Source organism: Lissotriton vulgaris, chromosome 1_1, assembly GCF_964263255.1.
Source record: "Lissotriton vulgaris chromosome 1_1, aLisVul1.2, whole genome shotgun sequence".
Taxonomy (NCBI): domain Eukaryota; kingdom Metazoa; phylum Chordata; class Amphibia; order Caudata; family Salamandridae; genus Lissotriton; species Lissotriton vulgaris.
Genome location: NC_141685.1, coordinates 809,834,793 through 809,862,729, shown reverse-complemented (window position 1 = coordinate 809,862,729; position 27,937 = coordinate 809,834,793). Strand labels below are relative to the sequence as shown.

Genomic DNA, 27,937 nt, shown 5'->3' with positions numbered 1-27,937 from the left:
AGGAACGACTGGAACAGCTACTTTCAGTGTATCAGACTCCATGCAAACCTCCCCTCTTGTAACCTCCTTACCGCTGTGCCATATTTCCACAGAACTCAAAGTTGAAAAATGTCCTCAGCACACCGGGCCTCTGGTGCGAGAGAGGAGTGCCTCCCTAGAGCGCTGCCAAAAACCGCTACGACTTTGTTCTCGAGGGGTTGATTGATTGTGCCTTCCTTCCCCCGTATTAGCAGTAACAGCCACTTCGGACTTCCAGCAGACTCGCGCTCGCACTCCAACTCGGTCTGACTTCCCTGCCTTCCGCCTCACAGCGTAACGCCGTTCGTGCATTCCCCCGGGGTCCTAGTGCCTGAGAGCGCTCCTCGTCGACCGCCGATCACCACCTCCGAAGCAAGCACAGAAACAGGGGGAAAAACTCAAAAAGCGCCCACAACACGACTTCCGCGGTACCCTCCAGTCCTCACCGCTTATTTTTCTCTGGGTCAGCGCATCTTACTGGAAAATTTCATATAATACTGCCCGTGGTGCATTCAGAGCGAGGAGCCCCGCAGCAGCCGTCAGCCTGCCGCCGCCATGTTCCTCCTCTCTGACACCCAACTTTTTCCAGATGCTTGGCTCTGCCCTACTCGAGATGATCGCCTCACTACCAATGACCCTGCGGACCGGGTTGCAGCACTCTCTCATCCGCAACGAGGCTGCATAGTGTTACGCCCCGCAGCTGGGGGTCACCGGAGCTTGCCGGCGTGCTCGGGAGCAGGAGCGTGGAGCGCAAATCAGGGAGACTACACAGGGGTATAGGAGCGGAAGTGACCCCTCGAGCCGGGGCCCTCCTTTTATTAACGCCCCGCAGGCCACGCCTGGCCTGCTGATGTGGTGTTAAGATTCGGTGGCCGCTAGACCGCTAACTGCTACATCCCTATCCAACTCAGTCCTTTTTTTGAAAGCGAAATACGTTCAAACATTTCACTTAACAACAAATACAGTCTCGGTACTTGCGTGGACCATGGGATGCGGAGGCCGGATGTCATCAACAAGCGAAGTCCCTCAGCCATTGGCTTGGGCGAGGATTCGGCCTCAGGCCACACATACACATGGACACTCAGGACAGCCACACATACACATGCCGTCGAGTCTAGGCCTTCGTGACGTTGGCAAGCCTGAGGTGAGGTGGTGGGCTCTGAGGTATACCTGTCTTCTCCGCTTCCCAGTCTTTCATTGCTGGTCTCCGGCTCCAGGACGGCAGTAGAGCTTGGATGGTCATCGGAGGACCCCTTGGGATATTCTGCTGGGACCTCCTTGAACAATGAGATGTTTCGGGACACCTCTTCTCCTCCTCTCTGGGCTGTTACCATGGCTCTGCAGTTCGCTTTGACAGTCCAGGTCCTGGCATGCAGCCTGTTCTGAACTTCTCTCCTGGACGACGGTCCCGCAGGATGACAGTGGTCCCTGGGCGGAGCGTTCTGGGGGTGGCACGTCGGCTGAGACTCGCTTGCTTGTTGCGGTGGGCTCTCCTCTCCTGAATGTCTTCGACTTCTAGTGGGGGTGGTGCCCACCCTGGGCAGATGGGAATCAGATCTCTTCTAGGGCTCTGGAGCATTAGTGCCCACGGGCTTCTCTGGGTTGGCAGTGGGGTGTGCTCCGGTATTCTCTCAGGAATTCGTGGAGCCTCTGTTCTGGGTCTGCCTGTTCGACCACTGCGATGTGGAACATCTTGTTCAGGGTGCGCATACATCGTTCTAAGTCACCGTTGTTCAGGGGCCATTGAGGGGTGACTCGTCGGTGAAGAATCCCTCGCTGTTTTAGAAATGTGGCAAACTCGACCCCTTGAAACGGCGGACCATTGTCACTGCGCACTTTGTGGGGGAATCCGAACATGGCGAACACCTTCTCTAGAATCGGTCCCACATAGCTGAAGGCAGTGGATGCAACAGGCTCCATGATTGGGTACTTTGAGAACGCATCCACGATAACTAGTGTGTGCTTCTCTCCGGGAAAACTCCCGATATCCAAGCTCGCTTTGGACCACGGCACAGTGCAGAGTTCCTCGGTGATCAATGGGATGGGTCTCTCTGGGGCACTTGTTAGTTGACAGCTGCGGACGTATTCTTCTACCATATTTTCCAGCTCAGGGAACCAGACCTTTTCCCTCATCCGTGCTTTTTCATTTGGTCACTCCTTGATGTCCTCCATGGGCTAACTGGATCTCCCGGTGTTTAAGGGCTTGCGGTATCACCAACCTGGATCCCCTCAGCAGGATCTCGTCAGTTGTGGCACTGTGTTCGTTCTTTACCCGCCATATATTCGTCAGGTTGTCACAGTCTTCTGGGCTCCAAGAGTTAGCCTGGCGCAGGTAGTTTGTCCACAACCCCGTTCGGACTGCTTGCAGGGTCCTGGTGTAAACCGTGTAGGTGGCGGCGACTTCTTTGATGTCGTCCAGGGTCATGCTCTGGGGGCATGCCGCTATGGACACCAAGTGTGCATTGTGCTCAACATCGTCTGTGTCTTCTGCGTCTCTTGCGGGACTGGGTTCTTGATAAGAAATCAGCCGGGTTCTCGGCTCAGGGCCGATATACTACTTCCATTTCGTACGGTTGCAGTTGGACTGCCCAGCGCTCAATGCGTGGGGGTGGGTGAGGTGCTGTCCCTGTAAAAAGGGGAACGAGGGGCTGGTTGTCGGTGACCATGGTGAACGGCTGTCCCTTGAGGTAAAGATGAAAGTGGCTACAGCCCCATTTGATGGCTAAGGCCTCTCGCTCCATTTGATCGTACCTCGTTTCGGTGGGTGTTAGAGACTTGCTGGCAAATGCTAGTGCTGCCCGTGACCGGGTTCGTATTCATGAGCTAGTACTGCTCCAAGGCCGACCGGGCTAGCATCGACCAGCACCTCTGTTCGCTTGGCTGGATCGAAGTACGCTAGCATTGCTTCTCCCAGGAGGGCATCTTTTATGCCTTTGAACTCCTCTTCCTCCTTTTGGGCCCACTGCCAGGTGGCGTCCACTCTTGTGAGGGCCCGCAATGGTTCCGCTCGGGTGGCCAGGCCAGGGATGAACCTCCCGCAGTACGTGGCCATGCCCAGGAAGCTCCATACTTCTGTTGGTGTCGTCGGCACGGGGGCATCTTTGATGGCCTGCGACTTCCTTGGGTGGACTTGGATCCCTTCCTGGTTGAACACATACCCGAAGAACTTCTGCGGAGGAGTCTTCCACCGTTGGCAGGTGTCTTCCAGTCTTCGCTGTGTGTCTTCAGGTGGTGCGGGTTCTGTCACGGACAGTTGCCGTATAGACCGTGTTGGGGGGCCTCTGATTGCAAAAGTCCCGACCTCTGGTGCGTCTTCGGCATACAGTGGCAAAGTGATTGGGTATCCCACAGTTAGTGCAGGTCTTCCCTTGTGCGGGGTAGTCCTTCGCGGTGTGGCTCGTATCCGCAGTACCCACATCTTGACTTGGAGTTGTCCGGCTTTGGTTTCCTGAACGAGTCTCCTTTGGGCTTGGCTCGCAGGGCATTGGCTCGTTCCGTCTTGATAGTGTCAGACCGTCCTTGGGGCTTGAGCAGTGCTTGGTCCATCTCGTTTGCCCTGGCTGCAGACAGGTTGTGTGATCTTGCAAGTATTATCAGGTCTTCGAGCGCAATCCTCGGCTGGCGTAGGATGAGACCTCTCAAGGTCTTGTTGCGGCACCCCTGGATGAGCTGTGCTCTGATCGCTTTGGTTGGTCATCCTCCGTGCATGTGCTGGCAAGTTCACGCAGGCAGGAGTAGTAAGTGTCCATGGACTCTCCCTCCCTCTGGCGGGCTTGGCATAGTTTGAATCTTTCAAAGTCCAGGTTCAGCTGTGGGTCAAAATGGGCGTTGAGGGAAGTTATCCCGCCACGATGTAGTCGGTGGCCACACCTGTGTTGGGCAGGTGTTTGAACAGCTTGAATATTTCATCTCCTGCATAGTGTAGCAGTAAGGACCTCTTTACCGCTTCATCTTTTTCTCTGGTTGCGACGAAATAGTTGTTGAGGCGTTCGATCCAGATCTTCCACCTGGGAGAGGCCGTCGCAGGATCTTCCAATTCACTGAACGGGGGTAGGACGCCTGATGCTGTGTGCTGCAATGGAGCGTGGGCCGTGCTGCTGCCTGGTCATTGTCTCCCATGATGCCCGGTGGCTGGCAGTGGAGGGTGTGCTGTGCTGGGCACCTCGCCCCCTCTTCCCTTGTGAGTTTTGTAGGGGTGGTGGTGTTTCTTGGCTTCTGTGCTTCTGTGGGTGTATCTTTGGAGAGGCAGGCTTTCCTTTCCAGGGTGTCTTTCTTTTTCCTTTATGGGTTCCTGGCCCTGGGGTGGCGCTCTTTGTCCGCGGGGTGTATTTTACCTTCCTTTTATGGTAGGTGCAGCTTCTTGTGTAGTTTCCCTGTACTTTGTGGTGGGTGCAACCTCTCACGCTTGTTGTGCACTCTGTTGAGGCCTTCTGCGGGGGTGGGGACTAGTGTTGGTGCTGACTTGTGCCCTTTTTGTTAACTAGTGCTGTTGCACGCACTGACCTCAATTTCTACGGTGGGTTATCTTACGGGCGATCCAAGGGCAGGCAGCTGTACCAACCTATGCTGCCCTGTGTAATGTCATACTTTGCATGCAAACACTTGCTTCCACTTAGAACTTAGATCTCTTTGTAGCTAATATTCTGAGAACTGAGAATGTTATGTAAATCCTTGTCAGTTGTACATCTGGCTGTTTGTGGATGAGGCGAATAAACTTCCACTTAAAAGATATCTTTGCTTCTTCTCATTTATATTTGTGGAAAACACCACATTTATATTGGCGACGATCGTACCTCTCCGCCTCAACACAAAGCCTTCCCCGACCCGTCACTTCTCCAGCGCCTGTGGAAACATCAAAGGAAGTGTTGTCTTCCCAGCGGCAGCTCAGAAGATTCATCGCCACTCTTGTTGAAAGGATATTGCGGTGAGGAGTGCAGCGGGAGGTTTCTAAAAGAGGACTTTAAAAAAAAAATAAAAGAAATATATTATTTAGGACACGGCGCGCGCTTGAACAGTTTGTGCAGCACTTGCGCATAGATTCGAACAATGCGACCTAATTCGTATGCGTCTCAGTGACTCAGCGTGTGCGTGTCATTGACGTGTTACTCTCCGCTTTGGAATAAAGAAAAGAATCTTTCTGTGTTAATGACATTTCGAGCGTTCCAACACCAGGAACAGTCTAAGAATGAGAAGAATCTTTGCGTGTCTCTAATTTCTTGAACATTATGACATAAACAGTAGAAGAAAAAGAATTAAAGTAAAGGAAAGACGTTCCATGCAAAACAGTCCACATTTGGTAAAGGATTCCTTTTAAGAACAACCTTTGAAGAAAGGTTCTTTCTCTTTATTAAAACAAAAAGCATTTCTAATTTAACTAAAAGAAAGACTAAACAAGGATTTATGGGATTTCATATTAACTAAGCAGCCACATAAAAAAAAAATGCAGAATGTAACACAACCTGCATTTTTTTTAACAAGTCCTGGAGAGCCAAATGTAAAGTGGCAAAAATGGAAAAAAATATTTGCGAACTATGCAAGGGTATGTGGCACAAACTTGAATGCAGAAAGAAAACATTCATTATTGTTAGACTGTTTAGGAGGAGAAGGACAAAATGTTTTGGATCATTTACCAGAACTCACAGGATCTGAACAAAGAAATTTGAATGAGTATGAGATAGCCATTGAGCAGTTGGATCGACATTATCTTCCTAGGTTGAGCACGATAATGGAAAGATACCATTTTGGTTTAAGAGGTCAAAAAAAGGATGAGTCAGTAGAAGACTATGTTTCTGCGCTAAGGAAATTAGCCTCATCTTGTAAGTTTGGGCTGACCTTGGAAGAAAGAATAAGAGATCAATTTGTTTTAAAATGTGCACATGACAATATTCGAAAGGAACTATGGTTGAAAGATGAACCACCATTGGAGGAAGTTCTTGTTATAGCTAAACAAGTTGAACATATGACAAAATGTGTGGATGAATTAAAAGGAGAAAAGGAAAAAATGACTGAAACGGAAAAGAAAAATGAATCTAAAGTTGAAGAAGTAGTCTGTCAAGTAAAAAAAGAAGAAAAAATGTCTAATGAAAAAAATGATACTGGAATGAATAGTTTTAATGCAAACTTCAACAATTCAAACAAGTTTTCTTGTTTCAGATGTGGGAATATTGGTCATCTAGCTTACTCTCCCAATTGTCCTGCTCTGAAATCTATTTGTAATAATTGTGGTAGGAGGGGGCATTTCTCAAAGTGTTGTAGAACTAAAAATAATAAGAGGGACAATATGAATAGAAAGTGGTCTCAACCTCAGGTGAAAACTGTAACTTTCCAAATCAATGGAGGTCCATTAGAACATCCCTCACATTTGGTGAAAGTAGATAATGCCATAATTGAATTCAAGTTTGATTTGTGTTCCCAGATTACCATGATTGATGAAGAGTTATTATATAAGACTTTTGGGAAAAATGTTAAACTCTTTAAAAGCGATATCATACCTTTAGGTTATGGCAAGAAACCCATTAAAATTTTAGGTTATTTTATGGCTACCTTTGAATTGGGAAGTCGCATCATTCCTGGTAAGATATATGTGACTAAAGAAGGTGATTTCTTAATTAGTTGGAGACATCAACGAGATTTAGTGGTTACTCTCAATCCAAATGCCTCGCCTCAGGTGCAAATACAAGAGGTGGAAAATTTGTCAGAAATGTTTGCGCAGAAATTTCCAAATGTATTCAAAGAAAAGTTAGGTTGTTTAAAAGGTTACAAACATTGTATAAGATTGAAGAAAAATGCAGTCCCCATAATAGCAAAGGTAAGAAGAATTCCTTTAGCTGAACAAGAAAAAGTACAGAAAGAGATTGACAAATTAATAGAGAACAATATTATAGAACCGGTAGAAGCAACAGAATGGTTGGCTCCCATGGTTATAGCTAAGAAGCCAACTGGCGAAATTCGCCTATGCATTGATTTAAGAGCTTTAAATAAAGAGGTGGTGGTAGACAGATTTCCTTTGCCAAATATTGATGAGATTGTGGGTACATTAGAAGGTGCAAGGTACTTCACCACTTTAGATCTAGCTTCTGCCTACCACCAGGTGGAACTAGATGTTTCTTGCCAAGATTTGACTGCTTTTATAACCCCCATGGGCACATTTAAGTTTAAAAGGATGCCTTTTGGATTAATATCAGCTGCTTCAGTATTTCAACGAATAATGGCACATATACTTAAAGGTCTTCAGGGGGTAAAATGTTATCAAGATGATTTGTTAATCTATGGTGCTAACATGCTAGAGCATAACGAACGTGTGTGTGAAGTGTTGAAAAGGTTGACTGAAGCTGGTTTGTCTCTTAAGAAGGAGAAATATAAGTTTGGTTTAGAGGAAGTGAATTATCTTGGACACTGTATAAAGAGTGAAGGTGTTTTTCCAAAGTTGGATTTAGTTACATCTATTGATAACATGGCTGAACCAGTTAGTAAAGATGAGTTACTATCTTTTCTTGGCATGGTAGAGTTTTATGGAAAAGGTATTCTACATTTTGCAGATAAAACAAAAAATATGAGAAGACTTACTGCAAAGAGTGTTATTTTTGAGTGGTCAAATGACTGTAGAAAGGAATTTGAAGAGATTAAAGAGGAGTTAAAGAAAGCCCCATGTCTTCAGGCATTTGTTCCAGGGTTGCCAACGTATGTGTTTACTGATGCGAGCGATAAAGGTTTAGGGGTGGTATTAGTACAAAATAAACATGGTAAAGATTCTCTTATTGCATGTGCCTCAAGATGCCTTCGTGGACCAGAACTCAATTACTCAGTCATTGAGAAAGAGTTGTTAGCTATTTTCTGGCCTTTAAAAAAGTTTAAAAATCTGATTTGGGGGACTAAATTTGTTGTTAAGTCAGATCACAAACCTTTGAAGGAAGTTTTTTGCAAGAAGGGTTTAGATTCAATCTCTTCTAGGACTAGGAGATGGATTATATCTTTGCAAGAGTTTGATTTTGAAGTACAATACTTACCAGGTGTTTCTAATAAGGCTGCTGATTGTTTTTCAAGACTAGTAAAAGGTGATAATTCATGTAATGATGAGGTGTTTGTAGACGAAGATGATTTTATCAATGTTTGTGAAGTCACTGAGGGTGTTGTGGGAGAAGATGAGTGGAAGATTGAACTGCTAAAGGATGATGAGTTAGTTAAAGTTTTATCCTTACTCAGGGATAACAAACGTTTGGAAAGACCTTGGTCTCTTGTCTCCGAGGAATTATCCATAACTGATGGCATGTTGACACGAGGTTTGAGACTTATACCTCCCTCTACTTTAAGGAAAAAATTATTGGCACATGCACATATTGGTCATTTAGGAATAGTAAAAACTAAGGAGATGCTACGCACTCAATTTGGTGGCCTGGAATGGATTTAGAAATTGAACGCATGGTTAGGGACTGTGTTGAATGTTGTGCTAGTGACAAAATTCTAAAAACCAGACAAATGCCTATGGTTTGTAGAGATTTACCTAATCATCCCTGGGATGAATTAGCCATTGATATCTTGGGTCCTCTTACGGGTGTCTCTGACACCCCTTACTTGATTGTTTTGATTGATTTATATTCACGCTGGATTGAAGTAAGTGCTGTAAGTGACATAACGTCTGATTCTATTATCAAGTTCCTGTCTGAGATTTTTAAAGAGAAAGTTTTCCCAACAGTATTTTATCTGACAATGGCCCTCAATTTTGTTCTAGTGCATTTGATGCATACCTTAATAAATGTGGTATTGTGCACAAGCGTTCCTCGTTATACCATCCTGAAACCAATGGTGCAGTTGAGAGGGTCAATAGAACGTTAAAAGAATATATTCAGCTTGCAAGGGCCAATGGTTTGAATTGGAAAGAAGCACTTAAGGAAAGAATTGATGCTTACCGTTGTTCCCCTCACTCTACCACTGGTAAATCTCCCTTTGAATTATTCAAAGGTAGAATTCCAAACACAATGTGGTGTCCTGGTTGGATGAATTTAGGGTTTGTTCACAATCACATTGGTGCTTGGAGGGAGAGGGAATTAGAAAAACAAGCTTGTAGAAAAATGTACTTTAATAAAAAAAATGTGTTCAATTCCAAGACGTTAAGATAGGTGATCTTGTCAAAATAAAAGCACCTGTTGGAAGGAGATCTTGGTCTAAGTATACCAATGTTAGACCTGTCATTAAAGTTTTTGGTAATGCTATTAAAACACAAGATGGGAGGATTTGGAAGAAAAGTCGGGTAGTTGTTGTTAGATCAAAGATTGCTGTTCAAGATGATTTAGACTCTGTCTGTAATTCCTCTGGCACTGTTAATCTTTCTCAATCCCGTTCTAGCAATCCATCTGCTGGTCGTGTGAGAAGTCAAAGGTTACGCAGAGCTCCTTCTTATATGAAAGATTATGTATAAACTCTCTTCGTTTGACTATTAGTTATCTTAAGTTGTTCTTTCATTTCTTTTCTTATTTTCATTCCTTTATATTGTTTATTGCTGTTGTAAAGAAGGGAGATGTGTAATGTCATACTTTGCATGCAAACACTTGCTTCCACTTAGAACTTAGATCTCTTCGTAGCTAATATTCTGAGAACTGAGAATGTTATGTAAATCCTTGTCAGTTGTACATCTGGCTGTTTGTGGATGAGGCGAATAAACTTCCACTTAAAATATATCTTTGCTTCTTCTCATTTATATTTGTGGAAAACACCACACCCTGCCCGCCTGATGAGCCAAGCACTGTGGAAACCCCAATCAGCGCTACCCTTAAAGGTGTGATCCTGTAAGAAAGTGGCTCTATATATACTGGAGCAAAGTAAGGTACAGTGTGTATTGGGTTCCCAGTCCCCAGAGGTTTGGCAGAGGCTAAAGTTAGATATAACCTTACTCTCTAAAGTGGTAGCTTGGTCGAGCAGTAAGGCAGTATCAGAGGACAGTGTAAAGCATTTGTTGTTCATACTCAGTCAGCAAATGGTCTCACACACTCAAGAACTGAACTCAAGCCAATTGTTTTGTATCAAAAGATATAGTTGTTTTATTTTAGAACCAACAAGGTATCAAAATATACTTTCTCAGAATAAATTACTTTAGTTCCATACTTTTCAAGCAGGCAATTATCTTTTTGAATGCAATAGTTACAGTTTGTTGCAATGCAGGCCTGCCAAGTATCACACAACAGGTGTGACTCTAATACATTTCAGTGTTGTGTTCAGCACTGAAATGCATTGCACGCATTTTAATGCCACTCACTCTCTCACTCTGCTCTCTCACTCTGCTCCAGCGCTGAAACTGCGACATCAGGCTGTTAGCGTGCGCGCCTGCTGCTCCCTGCAGACTTGCCAGCAAGCTCAGGAAATAGTTAATGCTTGTCTGTTGGCTGAGTGCTACTATGTATACCATTTTAGCCCTGAAATATTCCCACCCGTGGGCCGGCTATCATGCCCAATTATACCGAGACCTGGGGCGGGGCCTGCCCTGCGCTCCGTACTACTGGCTGTGCCGCCGCTGGGGTAGGGATCTGATCTCACGTCCTGGAACAGGAAGAAAGTGAGGTTGGTCAGGATTAAAGCAGCAGGGTACTCTACTGTGGAGTTGTGCTGCCTGCCTCTTCCTGGCCTTGCCTCCTGGTGTCCGTGGCATAAACTCAGTGCACTGTGCTGCCTGCACATATACCCGATGTCGTTGGACCTGACGACCGGGAAGGGTCACAGCAGCATCAACACTCTCTGAGCATCATGCGGAGGCAGCACATACAACTGAGCCAGAGACTGCGGTCCCGCGTTCATCATTGTAGAGGAAATCCATGTGGTTACGGACTGCCAATTGCTGTCGGCTCGGGTTCACCTCAGTCAGTAAGGTATGATCTCCTAGGCCTAAATTGTTAACAAGCCTTATTCATGCACAGCAGGATTAGCAGAGTGAAAGAGGGTGTCAGAGTAGACCCCATCAGCAGTGATCACTTTGCATATTTTTGATATTAGGCTTCCGCTCACCCCTTCTGACAGCAGAACTGCACAGTAGAGAGGAGCCTGCCCCCTGTACAGGGTGTGTTGAGGGTGAGGGGAGGGGGGGAGTGGTAGTGTGTCCGGTCAGTAAGTGAGTCAGTGTCAGGATAGTTGGACGCTGGATGGGCGGACTGGCCCAGAGCTTCAATAAAGCTGAAACTAGTGCCCTTGTGTCACTTGGTATAGTTAGCGCACACTGGGTACAGCAGACAGCTAAGACCTTGGCGGTATGACACCTGAGACACAGGCAGGTTGCAGCTTTCCCTTCTGTTGCTGTTCTGACCCCAGTCTCGAGACAGCAGGTCAGCATTTTATAAGGTGAATATTTTAGTCTGTTTGTGGGCCTGTCAGGCGTGCTTGGATGTGCTAGTTTAAACTCATGTTTTTGTTCTGATAAAAAATAATTCTGGCAGCAAGCTTAAATGGACGGAGGGTGACATATGCATACCCTGTCTTCTTCAGAGCTGTCTATAATGGCTGATGAAGCAGAGTTACTTACTTGAGATGAACAATGGTGCCTCGACTGTTTTATATAATCAACTCAGAAAGCGGGTTTATGGAGTTTTGCATTACTTTCAAGTAATTTTAAACCTCATCACTTCTCAATAGTTTGAAGTTAATTGTATTTTACCTTTTTCAATATCACTGTCAGTTTCACTCATTTGCAGTTCAATGCCACTCAGAAGTGCATTGACGACGTCGGTCTAAAGAGAAATCGCAGCACTGTGCGACTGCCAGATATTTGTCTTTATTTTTATGATTTTATATAGAGCAGGCTAGGCCCAGAGCGCTTTACAATAGTCGAAACAGTTCCGTAACAGGTAGATAAAAGATTATTACACTAGGGAAAGTGGGCTACAAGCTACCACTCACGAGTTGGAAGTGTGCACCTCTCCGAGGGCAGCAGTTGTTGTTGACAGGTATGGCAAATGTTACTGACTCTTCCACGGCTCCACCGGCTTTTCACAGTCTTCGTCTGGCAAACCGGCCTTTCGACATATCTCCCTGTATTTATTTTAAGCATGATTGCTTCCATTTCTAGCCCAAGACAAATATCTACATTAAGCTGGTGGTAATGTCTAAAAGTACTGGATCCGCAGGGGGAAGTGGGTTACGATCAATGGGTGCAGAGTGCTGTCCCCTCTCAGCTATATGGGCTGGGCGGAGAATGGCCTCTAATGGACAATTAAAGTCAGTACAAATGGCTTGTGTGTGTGTGCTAATGGGGGTAGCATCTGTACTTAATAATGCACCCGCACCAGGGCCCAGTGTGGACCGCAGAGTCACTCCTGCCTGCCAAAGGTCACACCTGTTGACTGAAAACTTAAGGAATGCCAAGAGATACCATTAACAATCCCTGTGAACTTATCTTGGTAACCAAAATTTTCATTTTACCCTCATGCACAGAAACTGCCACCACCAAACCCAAGGGGTTTGCGTTTAATTTGACTTTGTCTTCTGTAGACAAAATGCTGAAAATTAGAACAGCTGTTGTGCTGAGAAGCGATGCACCCAACACATCATCACAGTAGTCCTGGTCAGCAGCCCACAACTTTTCCTCCCCCACAACTTTGCCTCCATCACACCAGCCAAACCTTCACTTGTTTCCTCTTTATCCAAAATTCTCAAACCCAACAAGAACAAACAATGAAAATGTCATACATAACCAATCTGAAAACGTGGCGGCTATGCTGTAAATCATGATCTCCTACCGTTGCACTGACTTATTATGCTGTGAAAATGTGCCTTTCCTGGTGCAGTCACTTTGCTCAAATGGGTGTAATTTCTGATATGTATATGTTTCCCTCGTCTTCATTGCTTGATTTTATGCGCAAGAAAGTGTCACTCATAGTTGTTGAAATGTCACTCATATTTACACTTAAATTATGAAAATGTCTCACCTAGCAATCTGAAACCTTGGCAGCTAAGGCAATAGGCAATACAATTTCAATCCAACATTGATCTCAATGAGAATTTCTAGTTATATGCAATTATTTACTTTGTAGATTACTTGTCTAACCTCAAGACTGGATCTTAGATTCAGTCCTGGGACATGTCCTGTAAACAGTTAGGTAATAGCGTTTTGGTTACAGTAGTGATTTTTAAGGAATATTATTGTATTTTAAAAGTTGAGAGAAACTTTTCTAGGTACCCCCTTTCCTGACATAGGGTTTCCCGCCAGTCTTCTCGCCAGTGTGGGGGTCAGAACTGGTGGGGGCCAGTTGCTGAGTACAGCAAGTGGCCTGGAGAAGCTCACAAAGGCGGCAGGCCTTTGAAGCTTCCCCCTGCTCATCCTGTGGGAGGAGACCTAGCACCTCGCCCATGATGTGCATAGTTGCGGGCCCCGGAGAGCAGGAGCTCTCCACCCAGGGGTCCAGCAACAAGTGATGTCTGCTGTTTGGCAGCCTAGGCAGCCTCTCAGGCAAGACGTGGATTGTAGGTTAGGTTTCAGGGGGCATCTCTAAGATGCCCTCTGTAGTGCATGTTACATTAATTCCCACACTGGCATCAGTATGGGTTTAATGTGCCGAGAAGTTTGATATCAAACTTGTCAGTCTTCAGTGTAGCCATTATGGTGCTGTGGAGTTCGTAATGACAACCTCCCAGCTCCATATACTCTTAATGGCATCACTGCACTTCCAGTGCCCAGGAATGGCCCTGGGTACTGTAGGGGCATAGGGCTCATGCACCTGTGCCCACACCACTGGCGTAGGGCACCCAGCTAGAGGGGGGACTGATGTATGCCAGGGCAGTGGGTTTGTGGGCCTGGTACATAGGGATGTGTACCAGGTGGACTCTGTGTTTAGTTCTGCACCAGGACACTCAGCCTGCAAAGGCAGTGTGTGTGTGTGTCAGGGTGCAAGGCCCCTAAGGGTGGCACAATAAGTGCTGCAGCCCTTCCGTGACAAGCGCATCTGTTTTCACTCCGCCCTACAATAACATAGCAGTCCTCTTAATTTAAAGCAATTATTGTAGTAACAGAATTTTGGCAGAGCAAGTTTCACATGGATAAAAGAAAGAGGAGTCTTGCTCGCATCAGTATCTGGCTTCCTGTTATTAAGGAGGAAGCTTAGAGCTTGTTAACTTTCCGCTCTGGAATTTCCGGCCTCTATTTAATGTGTTGGTTTAGGTGCCATTGGTTTGAGGAAAGACTTTATAGTGTATACGTTTATTTAGACGAGGCAGGACTTGGTTGAAGCTGGGGCTTACACAAAATGATGGTGCCCCACCCCACCCCCAAAAAGAAGAATGTGATGACGGGCGAAGGGGGTCTCCCATAACCCATTGCATTGGCCCTTGGCTGAATGAGGGGGCTTCCAGGCCCGCAGGGGCTGCAGAGGCCTGCGTTACGCCCCTGACTGGAGGTAAACATAGACCACCTCTTCCAACTTCAGGTACTCCACCTTCCCCTGCAACGACTCGGAGACAGGCGGTTAAAAAACACAGCGCCTCTTCGCAGAGCGCAGACTTCGAGGTGCTAGCTGGAGCGGCCTGGGGTGTCAAAGAACTCTCGCCAGAAGCGTCTGTTGATCGTATCCCACCCTGATCCTCTGGGGGCGGCTGTGACAGAGCCTGGCAGCAATCAAGGTAAGTGTCTGTATAGAGCCTCAGACGGTGGCCATACCTGCGTGCTGGAAATAATACTGAGCGCGCCTGGGGTGCAGCCGCTGCAGCAGATCTTCCTTATCTGAAGGGCCGTTTTCGGCCACAGGTATGAAAAAGGCCTGTGTGTGTGTGATTGTGTGCGGGAGAGAACAGCATGTGCTCTGGCCTGGAAACAACTTCGATGCGAAAGCAGTCAGGTTGAAAACACTGATATGAAGCCAAACACTTGTAGGAGATTCCTATATGAAAGATTGTATTTATTTACTTATGTATGAGACTTCTAGAGCGCTTCATTTGTATTGCGGGCAGGGCAGCGCTTGTCACTCTTTCCTCCTGTAATGCACTGTTTGCTACCTCATGTATTTTGTTTGCTAACAATTGTCACTTTTACCTCATGTAATTTATCGTCTGCTTTTGTAATTTGTTCACTTGTAATTTTCTGTTCCTATTTTGAAGCGCTCTGACGCCTTCGGGTAAAGTCCACGCTATATAAAAACTCATAAATAAATAAATTTAAAAAAAACATATTGATGGGATACTGTTGTGAGAGCTGGGAGGGAGGGGTCCCGGAAAACAGACAGCGGGTGCGAGGCTCGGCAAGTTTTAAGTGTGGGCTGCGAGCAAGATTTATGGCGCAGGGGTCGGCTGGAGCTGTCAACAAGGAGAAGAGGCACAACTCGGCGCCACTTCCTACTTCAGGGGAGCTTTAAAAAAAAATAAAAAAAACAAGCGCTCCCCGTCATCGATAGCCAAACACATCGATGAGATTCCTATATGAAAGGTTGCATTTATTTACTTATGTATGAAATTTCTAGTTATTGCGAGCACTAGACGAGAATGCGCAGCATTTAGGGCTGAACTATGGTGTCTTCCCAATATCTCATTTCCGTAATAACTTCCTTTATAGCTGGCACTGTGCTTGGTCCAACTGCTACATATAAAGGATCTTTGCAGTTTGCAAGTCCACACGTGATACTACATGCAAGCTTTCATGTGTAAAATGTTTAGAGTAGCACAGTGAAATAGTGCTTAGTAAAAAAAACCATATTTTTATTGTTACTCAACCATTACCAGCAGAAATTGGAAGAATGTGGGGTTATTTTAAAATAAAATGACATGTTTAACTGATTTCATAATTCAATGTTACAGAGTGAAAAACGCGTGTGTAGCTAAATAAAAGAATGATAAATTGTGCTTTTCCCACCTCCCTAAACTAAGTCTGCTACTTGTTTTGGTTGTCTGTTTTACTAACACACGCAACTTTTGCTAAGCCTATTTTCTGACCCTGTCCGACCCTGCGCGCGCACGCACGCACGCACGCCACACGCGGCTTCTCAGCTCATTGGAATCAATCCAGCGTAGATTTTTGGAGCCAGTATTTGAAGCCAGTTGAAAGTGGGATGAGTTTGGCACATCCACCAGTTTATATAAAACAAAGTTCACGGGAAAGCAGTCTGATTGCACTCAGTGGAAAACCCTCCGCGCCGGACAGGTAGGGATGTCTTATTGTCTTCCAGACATTATTCTGCAAAGTTTGATTTGTGCGGCACTATTTTGTGCTGCTTTAAGATTGTTGCATTTTATTTTTTTGCGTTATATTAGCCTGTTGTTGTTTTTTTTTTTTAAAGCACCTCTACCAAACTCGGACCCTTTGCAGTAATAAAACGGGTCGGATGACCGGAGTTGTGCACCCAAGGGCCCAAGGTAGACTTCTCCCTTCACTTGTGAAGGTGCCAGTTCGTCATTCGTCGTTCGCTTAAAAAACACTTTTAATAGCCAGAAGCACCAGAGAGTGTCAGCTCAGCCTTTTCAAAAGAGAACAAATGCCTTTTCAAATTTCACAAGCAAGTAGCGCCACTTTGAACAGCCCGCAGCTCTGAATTTTCGTATCCATCCAATGTGGCAGTCCCATAGTCCAGTTTGGAGTTCGATGGCAGCCTCAAATACGTTGGTGTGTTCTGAGGGCTGTAAAGGAAGCACACTTTTTATTATTTTAGTTTCTGCTGCCTGAAAAAATCCATGTGTAGCCTGGATAACAATAGAAGCACATATGGGGAGACGTTCAGAGGTCCTTCAAGGGCGCTACCTCGACGTTAGAGAGCGGCGGTGACTCCGGGGTTGCAGAAATCAGAACCCGCCGTCGAAACGCAGGGAGGTACAATGCAATCGGGTGGTTAATGTTCTACACGATAAGGTACAACGTTCTATGTACACAACCCCACCTGGAGGATAGATGTTGGCATTACCTAGTTCAGCCAAGGGCATGGCTTCAGGGGGGGGTGGAGGCGGAGGGTGGCTGGATTGTTTGGGGTGTATAGCCCTCTCCCTCCCACCCCCAATACATGTAATTTCTGTGAAATAGTTGGCGCTGGTCCATTCAGTCGAGTATGGTGAGGTGTCCGTTGGTTTTCACTGGGACCTTTCCATACACACATCCAGGGCTTTAAGTGGGCCGGGTCTCACCGGTGCTGAGCGGACGGCAGCTTTTTAAAGGGGGCCTCGAAATGGGTCTCTATCGGGCTCTGTTTTGTGTCCTGGTTAGGTGGCCCGTTGTTTTCCGGACTGCAGTGACAACAGGGCTTTAAGATGAAGCTTTTTCAATATTTTATACAAGTCATAGTTGCTGCTTATTCATCTTATGCAACTAACAACCATTGACAAAGCCAACAGGCCTGACTTGTTGTAGGTATGATGTTAGTTTGTATTATATATCTCGATGCAATGACAGAAACAGCAAAATACAAGTCGGGCGGTATTTTAAGCCATGCCCCTAACCTAATGTATAATGTAAGTGGTGGAAATGTAAAGCACATAGCAGGCATCTATAGTGTGAGTAAATCATTTGCCTCTACAGAGTTCATATGTAAAGTAACTGATGCTCCAGTACTTTCGGGTGCGGAACCGGATTGGGAGGTGGAGGGGATATGTGCAAAGGTAGTACATATGGTAGGTGCTGCACATTCTAGCCCGGTGACTCTGCGTACCAAGCCTCTGCAGTGCCAAGCCAGGTGCCTAGGCAAACACGGCCACTGCAGTGCTGAGGCGTGGTTGTTTGAAGCCCGGTTCCTCAGTAAACACAACCCCTACAGCTCCTTCAATACAATACCAACTGCCCATTCGTAATTTAAGAAGGCACAAATAATTTTAGAGTATGCCCATAAATCAAACATTAAAATAATACTGGTACGCTTACCTAGTTTAGGTATGTTTAACCCCTTCGCGTCAGGCCTTTCCTCCCCCGTGCCAAACCTTTTTTTTTGGCTATTTGGGTTAGTTCGCCCTTAGGCCCCCATAACATTTTGTCCAAAGAAGGTATCCACAACAAATTTGAATCCCTTTTTCCAACTTCCTGAGGATTCTAAAGGTACCCAGGGTTTGTGCATTCCCCAGTAGAGGACCGAGAAATTCGCCAAAATACTACAACATTTTGTCTTTGGGGGGAAAATGGAAAAAAAGTGATGCAGATGAAAGCATCAGTTTTTCCCCTACACATGGTATCAACAAAGGGCTTGCATTGCTAAAATCACCATCTTCCCAGCTTCCTGGAACAGGCAGACCTTTGCCAGAAAACCCACATTTTCTACAAAGTTTTGTCTTTTTATTGGGACATAGTCTATTTTTCCTATTTTGGTGCTTTCAACCTCCTTCCAGTTAGTCATAGAAATGGGTATAAAACCAATAATGGATTCCAGAAAGCTATACATTTCTAAAAAGTAGACAATAAGTTGAATTCAGCAATGGGTCATTTTGTAGAGCCCCAAAGTTGTTTTAATAGAAAGTAACAGTTTAAATACAAAAAAAGTATTGAAATCAAGTTGAAAAACTGCCATTTGTGCCTATGTTTTCACTTGTAACTTCTTCTATGGCAGATTTTTGAAAGCAATATACCGTTCCGTTTGCTGGATCCTTCTGGTTACGAGGATATATAGGGATTGTAGTTTCGCCAAGAACCTAAGGTACCCAAAGCCAATAACTGAGCTACACTTTGCAATGGTTTTTCATTGTGTACCAGGTAACAGCAATTAATTTGTTGAAATATAAAGAGTGAAAAATACGTATCAAGGAAACCTGTGCATTTCTGCAATAGAAACAAGATATGGAGTTTACAAACTGGTCATTTGCACAGCTTTTAATTTGTGGATACCCATACTAGCATCTGAATTAGAAGGCATTTTTCAAAAAGACTTTTTTTTTATACACTGTCTTACATTTGAAAGTTCGAAATGCATTGAAAGATAATTTTTAATAACCCTTGTTCGACAATTCTGTGTTCCACTAAATCCAACCAACAAAAATTGTACCTCACTTGTGTGGGTAGGCCTAGTGCCCGCGGCAGGAAACAGCCCAAAATGCAATTTGGACAAATCACATTTTTTCACTGAAAACTGCCCCTTTTTAGGTCGAGCCTAGCAGTGTGCATGCGTTGCTCTGCGAAGCTTCTTGTGGCTTCTCCGTGTGGGTCTGACACATTGTATTGGCTTTTGCGTGTGTCTTTCAATAATGAAAGCATGCATATGGCTAAAGGCGGGTGCATGTCCCACCTCTTTTCTAATGTTCACTCCCACGGCGTTTTGCTCTCGAGAGCGAGCAGCGGCATGCAGGGTGGCAGCTGCATTCCTCGTGGGTCAGGTTACTATTTCCCCACAACGCGCCGTGCTTTCGCTTGTTTTGTTTGCCTGACCCTCTCTCTCTCATTGTTGCTGACTAGGGATAAATGGTCAACATAAAAGTAGGACTGCCTTTGCGAAACTCCATCAAGCAATTGCCGAAGCCAAGTGTGAATGGTGTTAGATTCTATTCCCTGGACACATTTCCAAGAAAAAATTGGCAATTGTCAAGCGTAATAAAGTCAGCGTATTCAATATTTATCCAGATTATCTATATTTATAGTATTCTAATAAAAATCACTGGTTTTCCAAAAACAACATAGCAACATTTTATAAATAATTAATACGCTTTCAGCTATGAAAAGCCTACTGATATAAGTTTTATCTACTTATTTTTAGGTCTCGCCTACGCAGCGCTCATGCGCTGCATAGAAGAGGACCTCATGTCATCCATGACCTTTTCTCCTTAGAAACATGCATGCGTTGCATTGCTTCCTATTGCAACGCGTGCGCGTTTGGCGATCTCCTCGCAGGAGCGAGCGGCAGGCATATGGCAGCATTTATTGCGGCGCCAGCCGCTCCCTCCCGTGAGTGAATCGCACAGTCCCCCTCCTCTCTCCCCTCCCCCTGCTGCGAGGCGCCCGCGCTTGTCTTGCTTTAGCTATTCCACTCGGCTGCAACTTAAATTCACTGTGATGTCCCACAGAGATTGACACGTCATCATTCAGTTTCCACGTTGTCATCTAAATGCTGGCCACACTAATTAGATGGTTTGGCGTTTCTTTAAACTACTCAAAAATGCCAAACACACTAGAGAAGAACACATTTGGTCAATGCTCGTTAGTCCTCTGCAAATGGATGGTTCAGAATGAAACTGAATTGGGCTAAAACAGAGCTCTTGGTAACATGCCTCTTAATATGAACTGCCCAGTTCACTAGACGCTCCATCTTCATTAGCTGGAGTGCGTAAGTACTAGGGGGCCTTTAATGTCTTTCCACACTAAATAGCCTCCAGATTCAAAACCGATTTTCCATCCAGAACCCTTTAAAAAGCTCAAAGCAAGGTTTTCAAATTTAAAAACGTCAATGCCATCTTTTTGATACTACCTTCTTGTGGCAGCCTATGTGTTTTCTAAGGGTCTTGAAGAACCGGATTAACCCACTTACTGGGTCTCGGCGGCGGGGTAACCGCCCAAGCCTTCAATATCCTTCATACATAGTAAAAGGAGACACAGGAGCCTTCGTCTGCAGGTGGAACCCAGATTTATTCAAATAGTCCGGGCTATGGAACAGAGTCCCAAGCTCGTTAGAAACAAGACAGAGGAGGCTGCTGCTTTTCTACGCAGCTTACAAGCCTTTTATACTTTTTCATTCCAGTCTTTTGGCTGTTAGTTCATTGTTCAATTAGGGCAGTGTTTGCAGTTGATAACCAGATCCAGACGACGTTTGTAGATGGTGACCTGGTCAAGGCTTGGTACACAAATCATTGTTCACTTGGCTTGAACAAGGCTTAGTCTTTCAGGTCATTCTTTAATCACCTTAATCAAAGCCCGGTCTTTCAGGTCATTGTTTAATCACCCTTATAAGGCACAGCAGTCAGACCATTGTCCAGATAACCTGATCACGGTGTCAAGGATGTTTACCAGGCTGGGAGCAGGAGATGGAAAACACATCATTTACACAGGGTGTGAGTGTCTCGTGGCTTTCTGGTAAACTGCAAAGAACAGGGGGGTTGGGTGTGTGACAGTTCCTGGGCAGAAGTGCAGGCTGCAAGAAGGTTTTTGTCGTCTCAGTTAGAATTTCCTCAGGCATCAGCAGAAACGACCAGGTGAGTCGTGTTTAAGTGTTTGACATGAGATGGCAATAAAAAAGCAATGAAGTTCCGGTACAAATGATGCCGATCAGAAGAACACTTTTCCTCAGACCCTCCTTTTGCCATTGAGTGGCAAATGCTTTAAGAAATGTAGACTAAGATATTGTTTCTGGATTCGGGTGTTTTGGACGGCAGCCATTGTGCTAAGCCAGGGACCTCTAGTGGCTGTCTGTGATTGGTGGTTGCTTCACTGGGCGCAGGTGCCAAGGACCCTTATGGCGCACCTTAGTCTGACACACCAGCACTACTCTCAGCTGGGAAGGTCACAGCCCTACAGCCTATAGGCACTTGGCGAAGTCAAGGGCAAGCCTTCCCTCGGGGACGCGAGTAGTATCGGTCGGAAGTAGGGACAGTATGGTCGGAAACAATTGTTCTTGGTGTTGAGCAGAGTTAAGGGAGGGTTCCTTCCTTCCTTTCAGTATGCTGTCACTCTCTGCTTCCGTAGATGTAGAATGCAGTCTGGCATCGCTGAATGGGACAAACGTCAGGACTGTTTCTGTTTCTGAGTCTCCTTGTCCTTCCCTCACCCACTGATCATAGGGAAGGGGCGGAAGCACACGCCTGCAGTGCAACAAATGCACCCAATTCATCCGACCTACTTTCACGGCGGTGGGGGTGGCCAGCAACACCTGACAGGGCTGTGTCCAGCGGGGCTCGAGGCTCTTAGTCCGGTGAACATTTTTCACCAAGACATATTCACCAGGTTGGATGGTGTGTCCTGGGCCCTCGCTTTTGTCAGGTATGGCCTCATGCACCTGGTGATAAAGAGTACAAAAGGTATTAGTTAAACTGTACAGATAATCAGTTAATACAGGGTATTCAACATCAGACAGTTTCTTAGGCCGTGGGACACCCCATACATTGGCAGGCCTCCCGAACACAATTTCATGGGGGATAGCCCTATTCTGGTGTGGGCCGTTGTTCTTGTGGACAGAAGGGCTAAGGGCAGAGCCTCAACCCAAGTGACACCTGTCTCGGCTACTATTGTTCCCATTTTAGTTTTCAGGATACCATTGTACACCTCCACTAGACCTGCTGACTGGGGGTGGTTAGCTGCATGACATTTTTGTTTTATACCCAATGCTGTACAGACATATTCCATAATTTGAGCCTTATAGTGGGTCCCGTTGTCACTCCAGACCAAACCGAATCGTGGGAGGTACTCTTTTAATAGTACTTTGGCAGTAGTGATAGCGGTGCAGTCTTTGACGGGGTAGGCCTCCACCCATCGGCTGAAGGTACAGACCACTACCAGGACATATTTCAAATTGTTACATCTGTCCATCTGGATGTAATCCATTTGGAGGACTTCAAAAGGGAAGGTAGGAGGAGAGAATCCTCCCTTAGGAGTAACTTTGTCTTTTCCTGGTTTATACATTAGGCACATCATGCATGTTTTAACCAGTTTGTCAGCATACGCTGTTATCTTAGAGTTGTACCATGTAGGTTCCAACAGTTTACATATCCCTTTTGCACTGATGTGAGCAGGACCATGGGCCATCGTAACCACTGGTAGCACGTGACTGACAGGTAACCTCCATTATCTTTCCATAGTCGTACGGACCCAGCAACCATCAATTCCCTCCTTTTCTAATTGCTCCTTCCACACCCTTAGTTCCTCATGAGTAGTATGTGACTGAATATCAATCACACTATGTACTGTGTTTTCAATCATGCCCTTGTCTGCCACCCACTTAGCAGGACTTCCTACATACATCCTTTCCCTTTTCCTATGAGCTGTTTGTCTGCCCGTCTGGTCAACCAGGGCATTGCCTTTCCCAACATCATCTGTCACTTTCTTATGGGCCTTACATTTTGTAATGACCACCTTTCTGGGGAGTGTCAGGGAGTCTAACAATCGGTGAATTAGGGGGGCATGTTGAATCTTGGTCCCATGGGAAGTAAGGAAATTCCTTTCTTTCCATAACCTCCCGAAGAAGTGGGCCACCCCGAAGGAATATTCGCTGTCAGTATAAATATTTACCGTCATCCCTTTGCTTAACTCACAAGCTCTAGTCAGGGCCACTAATTCTGCTGCTTGAGCAGAGCACTGTGGAATCTGAGCTGTTTCTACTACTCACCCTCGCAGAGGAGTGCTTGCTGCTGTTGTTTCTTAGGAGCCCTTGCCTGCAACCCGGGGACGTGCCGGAGTGAAGAGACGCTGTACCGTGTGAAAGTGCGGGCCAAAGGGAGACGGGACTGCGAGGTCCGACAGGCTGTGCGTCCAACATCCAGCACACCTGCCGCCTCTTCCCGGGACTCCTCCCTTCTATCACCGCCCTTTATTACTCCTCGCGGCCCCCGCTTCGCGGGAGCCGCTCGCAGAGGAGTGCTTGCTGCTGTTGTTTCTTAGGAGCCCTTGCCTGCAACCCGGGGACGTGCCGGAGTGAAGAGACGCTGTACCGTGTGAAAGTGCGGGCCAAAGGGAGACGGGACTGCGAGGTCCGACAGGCTGTGCGTCCAACATCCAGCACACCTGCCGCCTCTTCCCGGGACTCCTCCCTTCTATCACCGCCCTTTATTACTCCTCGCGGCCCCCGCTTCGCGGGTGCCGCTCGCAGAGGAGTGCTTGCTGCTGTTGTTTCTTAGGAGCCCTTGCCTGCAACCCGGGGACGTGCCGGAGTGAAGAGACGCTGTACCGTGTGAAAGTGCGGGCCAAAGGGAGACGGGACTGCGAGGTCCGACAGGCTGTGCGTCCAACATCCAGCACACCTGCCGCCTCTTCCCGGGACTCCTCCCTTCTATCACCGCCCTTTATTACTCCTCGCGGCCCCCGCTTCGCGGGTGCCGCTCGCAGAGGAGTGCTTGCTGCTGTTGTTTCTTAGGAGCCCTTGCCTGCAACCCGGGGACGTGCCGGAGTGAAGAGACGCTGTACCGTGTGAAAGTGCGGGCCAAAGGGAGACGGGACTGCGAGGTCCGACAGGCTGTGCGTCCAACATCCAGCACACCTGCCGCCTCTTCCCGGGACTCCTCCCTTCTATCACCGCCCTTTATTACTCCTCGCGGCCCCCGCTTCGCGGGTGCCGCTCGCAGAGGAGTGCTTGCTGCTGTTGTTTCTTAGGAGCCCTTGCCTGCAACCCGGGGACGTGCCGGAGTGAAGAGACGCTGTACCGTGTGAAAGTGCGGGCCAAAGGGAGACGGGACTGCGAGGTCCGACAGGCTGTGCGTCCAACATCCAGCACACCTGCCGCCTCTTCCCGGGACTCCTCCCTTCTATCACCGCCCTTTATTACTCCTCGCGGCCCCCGCTTCGCGGGTGCCGCTCGCAGAGGAGTGCTTGCTGCTGTTGTTTCTTAGGAGCCCTTGCCTGCAACCCGGGGACGTGCCGGAGTGAAGAGACGCTGTACCGTGTGAAAGTGCGGGCCAAAGGGAGACGGGACTGCGAGGTCCGACAGGCTGTGCGTCCAACATCCAGCACACCTGCCGCCTCTTCCCGGGACTCCTCCCTTTCATCACCGCCCTTTGCTATAAAAACTGCCACGGGGACGCGTGAGCGGAACGCGTGTGCGGGACTAATCCCGGGACGAAGCCCGGACTAAGGGCGGACCCTCTGAGACCCTCCGAGACACGAGGAGACCGGACTGGATATACCCTCTTGCTTTCAGGTACTGATTGTGTTCATTATACTATAACTCCAACCATCGTCATCTGCCTCACCAAACGACCCCTTAAACTGGCCATGGCAACTGTTAATGTTGAGCTGCATGCGCAGGATAAACAGGGTGTGTTAGTTAATGGGACTTTGGATAGTTATTTTTCCAAACCATCGCCTGATATCACCAGGGAGATTGTGCTAGCGGAGAGGCGGGCAGACCGTCGCCGTTCAGTGGAAAGCATGAAGAATGGATCAGCTTTACCATTAATATCCCCCGTGATTGGACCCTCTGATAATACTGCTGGGGCATTATCAAACGAATCGACTCCTCCATTAGACAGCTCGCTCCCGGAGGCAAATACGGTTGCTCTTCCATCTGAAACCGTATCTCGAGTTGATTTGATCGATTTGTCGTCATCATCCATTGGAAGTGGCTTGTCATCTCTAAAGGGAGACGCCTTATTACAACAGCATGCAGCCCGTGCTAAGGCAAAAAAATTACCAACTACGGGGAAAATCTATGGCCCCCCGCCGAACAAAAAGCGACGGAAAAGGAGGGATCCATTGCAACCCAAACTGAGCTGCCGTGACTTTGGGAAAAATTTGCCTATTGTTGTTAAGAATCCCTGTGTTGTTCAATCTGATTCTGAGGGGTTGGTCTGTATTATTGCATCACCAGTCAAATCTAATACCCCTATAGATAAAGAGGTCAATAGGGAGCCAAGTGAGACAGTCATTGTCCATACTGAGAACAGGTGCCCCGTGTCCCTTCAGGATATCGAGAACTTAATTAGATCATATTCTGTATCTATCTTGGAGAGGCTAACGGAGGTGGAGTGTAGGCTGTCAAAAATTGAGATTGCACTGCCTAAAATAGATCTTGTAGGCCATGCTGATGTTAATTATGCAAATAATCAAGCATCTAAGGGTGTATCTCAAGTTTTGTCATCTGTTATGCTACCTCCTCCCCCTATTGCTGCTCATGTTGTTCTTACACCTCCCTCAACTCTACCCGTACCAAAATCTTCGGAGAACCCAGCATCAGCTATTGCTCACCACCATGTTAATTCTAGGCCATCCCAAGAGGCAACTGGTGACTCAATGCTGGGGTCTGTTGTTAGCAAGACCAGCGTTAATACATCTAAAAATTCTGGTAATATAACCAATCTAGCTTTAACAGACCTAACAAGGGAAGCGAGGGAATCCAGACGCACCTGGGGGAAACCTAAAAGGGTTCCACTGCCTGAACTTCCACCAGAGGCAGTACCCTATGTGGTAGTCCTAACAGGTGTGCCGGCCCTTGAACAAAATAAGAGGGAGGGTTTTTTTCAACTAAAAAATAAGATAACGCACTGGTTGAGAGCACATAGGCCTATTGCAAATTATGTTAACGGGGACATAGTTCATGTTCGACGCCTCGAATGGTTGGGGGGAAGAACCAAAGATATCGAGGGTGATGTAGTGGTTGTTAATTTTAGGGACCCAAACGCTGTCCACTACATATTGAACTGGCAGACGGGGAGTTCTAACAGTACTATAATCCCAAGACCTCTAACGTATTTTTACCCTAGGTCAGTGGTTGTTCCATCTCATTTTCCCCTCTTACAGGGGTCAATTCAAACTCAGCCACTTAATTGTCCAATTGTACAGAATGTTGGGAACAGTTATTGCTCTCAGTACCCCCTGATTTACCAGGGTATGAGAAACATGCCTGGTGCCCCTTGCCCTGCAACGGTTCAAGACCCCCTGGGATGGCATTCCGTCCCAACTAGTCACCATAACTTTCACAGTTTTCAGGATAGAAGGATGGACCATCTGAAACCTTTCACGCCTCTTGAGACGTCCAATCGTTTTGACGTCTTCAGTGGCCTTGATGGTTGTGATTGAAGGTTGTTGGGCGGGGGGGTCGAGGGAGGGGACTCAAGGAACCATACTGAGATGAGGGTTGGAACAGAGCGTAAACTATTGCCAACTGTTGTATTTCGACCTTTGGGTATGAATGTTACATGTCATGATAATATTCCTGAAGAACAGGTAGGACTAATCCCTACCATAAGACACTTACCTCTTGAGGAAATATCTTCGGGAACTGAACAAGTAGCATATACTGGTGATGAGATGTCAAGGGTTAACACCATCATGTCTTCTGCAATGGGGATTTCGGTCAAGCTTGTTAGTTGGAATGTAGCTGGGGTTGCCAGCAAATTGAGGGATCAAGACTGGGCTGCCTTTGTGGAATCCTTTGATTTTTGTCTACTCCAGGAGACCTGGGCAATCGATATTCCTCACAGGGTGGGCTACAAGACTTTTGGTATTGGAGCAGTCCCATCCAAGAGTGGTAGGCCGTCCGGGGGTCTTCTGATCTGGGCAAGGATCAACCTCAGGGTTGACATAGAGGTGATAGACACAAATTCGGTAGATATCCTAGCATTAAAAATAACTACCTCCAATGGGAAGAAATTAGTCCTAATAAACATTTATAATAGGCCAACACCGTCATCAAAGGAATCCCTTATTGTTTCTAAACTGGATTACTTTTTGAGGGGGTTGAATCCTGGGGAGGATTTTATCATCTTGGCTGGGGATCTAAATTGTGACTACGAACCAGTGTCGGGCATAAGTGAGATTTTTGAGGAGGAAGATCAGGCAAACAAAATCCCCCTCCTCGGGAGTAACAAATCCGTGAAATGTTCCATTCTGGCTCTGCAACTGATCAAATTATGTACAGAGCATCACCTTAGGGCCTGTAATGGCCGGTTACCGTCCGACACCCCAAAAAAACCAACCTTTAGGAGGAATACATACAGAAGCATCTTGGACTTTGTAATAGTTTCTATCCCTCTTTGGTCGTATCTCATAGATCTTGAAGTAATGGAGAGGGCTGAAAGTGACCACTTTCCACTAAACTTGTCACTAAACGCTGCACTTTTTAGCGACCCCTCCTCTCCTACCTGCTTTGAGGGGGGTGTTAGGGATGGTATTGATATTCACATCAGTAACAACAGGAGATCGCTAAAATGGCCATTTATTTTGGATCATGGTGATATTTTGAGTGAAATTTACTCACTTTTTGCAGGTACCTTTGCTGCATATCTAAGCTTAACTCCTGAGGAGGAAGCAAGAACTTCCTTTCAGTCCATACATTTGGAGTTTTTCAAAAAATTAAAATTATTGGTAACTAAAATGCCCAAAAAACCCCAGCAGAAGACTCAGAATTTGTCTCACAGTAAGCCC

The 27,937-nt window shown here is 46.4% G+C and overlaps 1 protein-coding gene across 2 annotated transcripts in view; it reads left to right on the top strand.

The window, feature by feature from the left end:
* LOC147747926 (flavin-containing monooxygenase 5-like) overlaps positions 1-27,937 on the top strand; it is a 418,557-nt gene that overhangs the window by 47,424 nt on the left and 343,196 nt on the right. The window contains exon 1 of one of the 2 annotated variants that reach the window (XM_086956863.1): positions 15,986-16,120. The exons of the other annotated variant lie outside the window; for it this stretch is intronic. The gene's annotated coding sequence lies outside the window, so the exon portion shown is untranslated. Of the gene's footprint in view, positions 1-15,985; positions 16,121-27,937 lie in introns of those variants that run through there. 2 annotated transcript variants of the gene reach the window in all.